Source organism: Arachis hypogaea, chromosome 7, assembly GCF_003086295.3.
Source record: "Arachis hypogaea cultivar Tifrunner chromosome 7, arahy.Tifrunner.gnm2.J5K5, whole genome shotgun sequence".
In the NCBI taxonomy this organism is placed as follows: domain Eukaryota; kingdom Viridiplantae; phylum Streptophyta; class Magnoliopsida; order Fabales; family Fabaceae; genus Arachis; species Arachis hypogaea.
Window position 1 is genome coordinate 38,734,673 of NC_092042.1, and position 6,828 is coordinate 38,741,500.

Below are 6,828 nucleotides of genomic sequence, written 5' to 3' on the forward strand. Positions count from 1 at the left end.
CCCTAGTTTCCAACAGCTCGCTATAGGTCCAGGTATAGCTCTCCTTGGCTTTCCTGGCCATGTCCTCGGCGAGGTTAGCTGCCGCTTCCGCCGCAGTAGCTCGAGACTTCTCCCTCTCAACATCCAGCTCCAGCTTAACAACCTTGGCATCTAGTTCATCCTTCAGACCCTTCACCCTGTTGTAATCAGCCTTGGCCTCCTCCAAAAAAGCTTTAGTGGTGTGGACAGCAGATTCCTTAATAACCCGAGACAAGGCTGCGCTGAGATTGCCCATCCGAACACTATTGCTCGATATAAAATCAAGATGATGAAGGATCGACACATCGTCCAGAGGAACTTTACAATGAGGAGCAATCAACTCTGTGGCAAAGGCCACACCATCAAACTCTTTGTCGTTTAGATTATAAGTCCCAACAGTCTTTTGCTTCTTGGGAGGACGACCAGCAGAAGTAGGGGAAGAGGCAACACCGGCGATCGTCTGAGGCAGGTCAGCGGAAACTGTCTGAACTGGTAAGGTTGGGATAATCTTCCTTAGACCCTGAGAATTAGTTGCCGGCTTCTTCGGAGGCAACTATTACGAAAAACCCTCCCCTGAAGTCTTCTTCGACAAATTTTGGGCAGCCACTGCCTTTTTTGCTTTGTGAAAAGCTTTCATTGACTCTAAAGACGTCATCATCTCTAAAAAGAATCCAGAAAAACAATTACACAGTAGGAAAAGGATAACATCACAAACAATAATAGAAACCCTTTCTATGAACAAAGAGGTCGAATACTACCTAGTTCAGAACATAGGAGGGAAAGATCTCCTAGAAATCTCTTTGTGTCCAGATAAGGAGGCTCCCCCTAATGCTCCTATAAAATACCCACAAAGGCATGTTCTACTTCATCTAAACTCTCCCAAGGATACATGAGAACTACAGTATCTTTTTACCACCAAAAAGGAAAGGTGGGCTCATCATTTTCATCCAGAAAGAAAGGGCGAGCACCCTCAACAACTCGGACTTTAAAATAAAAAATTTTAAAGTCCCGAAAGGAGTCATCAAACGTGGAAAAAACTTTTCTCCCTTGGGTAGCTCGAAAGGAGATCCAAGAAGCCTTCTTCTTGGCTACTCCCAGCTTGGTCAGCACAAACAAGTAAAGGAAAAGGGGCTAGGAAGGATGGACACCTAGTTCTTGACACAGCAACTGGAAAATCTTTATAAATTCCCAAGAGTTCGGATGAAGCTGTGAAGGGGCCACATTACAGTTCCATAAGAGTTCGGTTTCAAAGGCAGTAAAAGGGAGGGTAATACCTAATTGGCTAAAGAAATAGTCATAAGCATAAAAGAAAGGATGCTCTGTCCTATCTAAGGGAGGGAAGCTAACTCTCTCCTCAGGGTCAGGCGACACCAGTTCATAATTCTTCTCATCTTCCCTGATAAGCGGATAATTTATACGCTTTTTGGCATTTTTTAGGTAGTTTTTCGTAGGTTCTAGCTACTTTTTAGTATGTTTTTATTAGTTTTCATGCAAAATTCATATCTCTAGACTTTACTATGAGTTTGTGTATTTTTCTGTGATTTCAGGTATTTTCTGGCTGAAATTGAGGGATCTGAGCAAAAATCTGATTCAGGCTGAAAAAGGACTGCTAATGCTGTTGGATTCTGACCTCCCTGCACTCAAAATGAATTTTCTGGAGCTACCGAAGTCCAATTGGCACGACTCTCAATTGCGTTGGAAAGTAGACATCCAAGGCTTTTCAGCAATATATAATAGTTCACACTTCATTCGAGTTTAGATAACGAAAACTGGCGTTCAATTCCAGTTCCATGCTACATTCTGGAGTAAAACGCCAGAAACACGTCACAAACCAGAGTTAAATGCCAAACACATTACAACTTGGTGTTTAACCCCAAGAGAAGCCTCTGCACGTGTAAAGCTCAAGCTCAGCCCAAGCACACACCAAAGTGGGCCCCTAAAGTGGATTTCTGCACTTAGACTTATTTCTGTAAACCCTAGTAACAAGTCAAGTATAAATAGGACTTCTTACTATTGTATTTTCATCTTTGGATGAGCTTTAGGAACATCTTTGATTATTGTTAGTCCTTAGACGTTGAGGGCTGGCCTTATGGCCATGCTTACCTTATTTTCACTTATGTATCTTCAACGGTGGAGCTTCTACACACCATAGATTAAGGTGTGGAGCTCTGCTGTTCCTCGAGTATTAATGCAATTACTACTATTTTCTATTTAATTCATGCTTATTCTTATTCGTGATGAATGTGATGAATGTGATGATCATTCGCACTTCAACCTGATGAATGTGATGATCCATGACACTCATCACCATTCTCACTTATGAACATGTGCCTGACAAACACTTCCGTTCTACCTGCAAAAGCTAGAGTGTGTATCTCTTGGATTCCTGACCCACGACGCATGGTTGCCTCGCCTGACAACCGAACCTCCCATTCCGTGAGATCAGAGTCTTCATGGTATAAGCTAGAATCCATTGGCAACATTCTTGAGAATCTGGAAAGTCTAAACATTGTCTGTGGTATTCCGAGTAGGATTCAAGGATTGAATGACTGTGACAAGCTTCAAACTCGCGAGTGTTGGGCGTAGTGATAGACGCAAAAGAATCACTAGATTTTATTCCGACGTGATCGAGAACCGACAGACGATTAGCCGTGCTGTGACAGCGCATTTGGACCATTTTCACTGAGAGGATGGGAAGTAGCCATTGACAACGGTGACGCCCTACATACAGCTTGCCATAGAAAGGAGTAAGAATGATTGGATAAAAGCAGTAGGAAAGCAGAGATTCAGAAGGAACACAATATATTTATGCACTTATCTGAAATTCCCACCAATGAATTACATAAGTATCTCTATCTCTTTTTTATGCTTTATTTATCTTTATATTCGAAAACCACTATAACCATTAGAATCCGCCTGATTGAGATTTACAAGATGACCATAGCTTGCTTCATACCAACAATCTCCGTAGGATCGACCCTTACTCACGTAAGATTTATTACTTGGACGACCCAGTGCACTTGCTGGTTAGTTGTGCAAAGGTATGAAAAAGAGTGATATTACAATTGTGCGTACCAAGTTGTTGGTGCCGTTGAGATCACAATTTCATGCACCATTCCCTACACTCACAAATCCTATAAAACCTCCTAGCTTCTCACAGTATTTGGGGTCGGCTACGGTAACACACATCAAGACTATGGAATCTAACCAATCGGCCATACTAACAAGGACCTTTGTGGACATCTCTGCAATATTCTTACAAGAAGACATAAAGCAACTGCACCTAGAGTAAGAAAATAAAGAGGGTCACTACCAAACAACTCGGACAGAAACAAAAAAGGAAGAAAAAACTGACAAGCAATAGGTTTGGCAAGAAAGGGCTCCCTAGGATTCACAAAAAGAAAAAATCAATGCCAAAATCCCAGGGGCACCCTTTGGAGGAAACAAAGCAGAATGCAGAAAATGAAATGTCGCAAAAGCCAAAGCCCTAACCCTCTTAAATAAAAGAAAACACAAGGAGGCAAACAGAAATCCAGGCACCAACATTTCTTCACAAAAACACCAAAATAAAAATGTTCGCAACTTTGAAGAAACAAAGGCATACAATAATCACCAGAGAGCTTCGACCTTTTCAAAAAGAGGCTCAGCAAGATCAAAACTTTGTGCAAAAGGTAAGCATGCAGCAATAAAGCACAAAGAATGACGACAATTAAAACACATAAAACGAGAAAGCGTATGAAGCAAAGCACCAACCTGCAAAGGAGAGCAAGAAGCAGCGACGGGTGTGTAGCGAAAGCACGAATGGTCCAACGAAAGCTTTGAAACTTCAAATAAAGAAGAAAAGCTTGGAGTAAAGTTTTAGCAGAGAAAGAGGGTGTTCTTTTCAGAAGAATGAAAATGACGAAGGTAGAAGAAAGAACTGAAAGAAATCCAAATATCTTTGATTTCAAATAAAGGAGGGAACAAAATGGCAAAAAGAAATTAAAGCTCTAATTAAAAGGTTTTTAAAGCGCTCATGAAAACCCAAAACTGATGCGTTAGGGAACGACGCTTTATGAGCGGATAATTTATACACTTTTTAGTATATTTTTATTAGTTTTTATTCAAAAATCACATTTCTAGACTTTACTATGATTTTGTGTATTTTTCTGTGATTTTAGGTATTTTCTGGCTGAAATTGAGGGACCTGAGCAAAAATCTGATTCAGAGGCTGAAAAAGGACTGCAGATGCTGTTGGATTCTGACCTCTCTGCACTCGAAGTGGATTTTCTGGAGTTATAGAAGCCCAATTGGCGCTCTCTTAATTGCGTTGCAAAGTAGACATCTTGGGCTTTCCAGAAATGTATAATAGTCTATACTTTGCCTGAGATTTGATGGCCCAAACTGGCATCAAAATGCCAGTCAGAAACCCTTTTCTGGCGTTAAACGCCAGAACTGGCATAAAAGCTAGAGTTAAACGCCCAAACTGGCACTAGAGCTGGTGTTTAACTCCAAGAAAAGCTTATGCATGTGAAAGCTTCAATGCTCAGCCTAAGCACACACCAAGTGGGCACCGGAAGTGGATTTCTGCATCATTTACTTATCTCTATAAACCCTAGGTTACTAATCATTATAAATAGGACCTTTTACTATTGTATTTTGATATTGGGAGATCATTAGATCATTTTTGAGACTATCTTTGTATCACTGTTGATCTCTTGATCACGCTTAGGGGGCTGGCCATTCGGCCATACCTGGACCTTCATCACTTATGTATTTTCAACGATGGAGTTTCTAAACCTCATAGATTAAGGTGTGGAACTGGTGCACGAAATTGTGTATGCCAATATTAATGGACTATTTCTCACAACTTTGCACAACTAACCAGCAAGTGCACTGGGTCATCCAAGTAATACCTTACGTGAGTAAGGGTCGAATCCCACGGAGATTGTTGGCTTGAAGCAAGCTATGGTTATCTTATTATTCTTAGTCAGGATATAATATCAATAATAATTTTTAGTTTCAATTGTAAAAAGTAAAAGAGCATGAAATAAATATTTATTATGCAGTAATGGAGAATATGTTGGAGTTTTGGAGATGCTTTGTCCTCTGAATTTCAACTTTTCTCTTGTCCTCTTCTTCACATACGCAAGGCTCCTTCCATGGCAAGCTGTATGTAGGGTGTCACCGTTGTCAATGGCTACTTCCCATCCTCTCAGTGAAAATGGTCCAAATGCTCTGTCACAGCACGGCTAATCATCTGTTGGTTCTCAATCATGTTGGAATAGAATCCATTGATTCTTTTGAATTTGTCTTCACGCCCAACAATCACGAGTTTGAAGCTCGTCACAGCCATTCAATCCTTGAATCCTACTCGGAATGCCACAGACAAGGTTTAGACTTTTTGGATCCTCAAGAGTGGCCGCCAAAATATTCTAGCGTATACCACGAAGATTCTGATTAAGGAATCTAAGAGATACTCATTCAATCTAATGTAGAACGGAGGTGGTTGTCAGGCATATATTCATGGATTGAGGAAGGTGATGAGTGTCACGGATCATCACCTTCTTCATCGTGAAGCACAAATGAACATCTTAGATAGAAACAAGCGTGTTTGAATGGAAAACAGAAATAATTGCATTAATTCATCGAGACGCTGCAGAGCTCCTCACCCCCAACAATGGGGTTTGGAGACTCATGCCATCAAAAGGTACAAAATTCAGATCTAAAAATGTCATCAGATCCAAAATAAGTCTCTAAAAGTTGTTTAAATAGTAAACTAGTACCCTAGGTTTACAGAAAATGAGTAAACTAAGATGGATAGTGCAGAAATCCACTTCTAGTGTCCACTTGTGCTGGGGCTGAGACTTAAGCTTCTCACGTGCCTGGGCTGTTTCTGGAGTCGAACGCCAGGTTGTAACTTGTTTCTGGCGTTGAACTCCAACTTGCAACCTGTTTCTGGCGCTGAACGCCAGACTTCAACATGGAACTGGCGTTGAACGCCAGTTTACATCATCTATCTTCGTGCAAAGTATAAACTATTATCTATTGCTGGAAAGACCTGGATGTCTACTTTCCAACCCAATTGAGAGCGCGTCAATTGGACTTCTGTAGCTCCAAAAAATCCATTCCGAGTGCAGGGAAGTCAGAATCCAACAACATTCGCAGTCCTTTTTCAACCTGAATTAGATTTTGCTCAAGTCCCTCAATTTTAGCCAGAAAATACCTGAAATCACAGAAAAACACACAAATTTATAGTAGAGTCCAGAAATATGAATTTTGCCTAAAAACTAATGAAAATATACTAAAAAGTAGCTAGAACCTACTAAAAACCACCTAAAAATAATGCCAAAAAGCGTATAAATTATCCGCTCATCAGGAGCTCTACTGTTCCTCATAAAGTAATGCAACTACTACTATTTTCTATTCAATTCAAGCTTATTCTTGTTTTAAGATATTCATTCGCACTTCAACATGATGAATGTGATGATCAAGTGACACTCATCACCATTCTCACTTAGGAACACATGCCTGACAACCACTTCCGTTCTACATGAAAACTAACTTGAATGTATATCTCTTGGCCTCCTGGTCCATGACGCATCGTTGCCTTTCATGACAATAGAACCTTTCATTCCGTGAGATTAGAGTCTTCGTGGTATAAGCTAGAATCAATTGGCAGCATTCTTGAGATCCGGAAAGTTTAAACCTTGTTTGTGGTATTCCGAGTAGGATCTGGGATGGGATGACTGTGACAAGCTTTAAACTCGTGAGTGCTGGGCACAATGACAGTGCACAAAAGGATCATTGGATCTTATTCCAACACAAGTG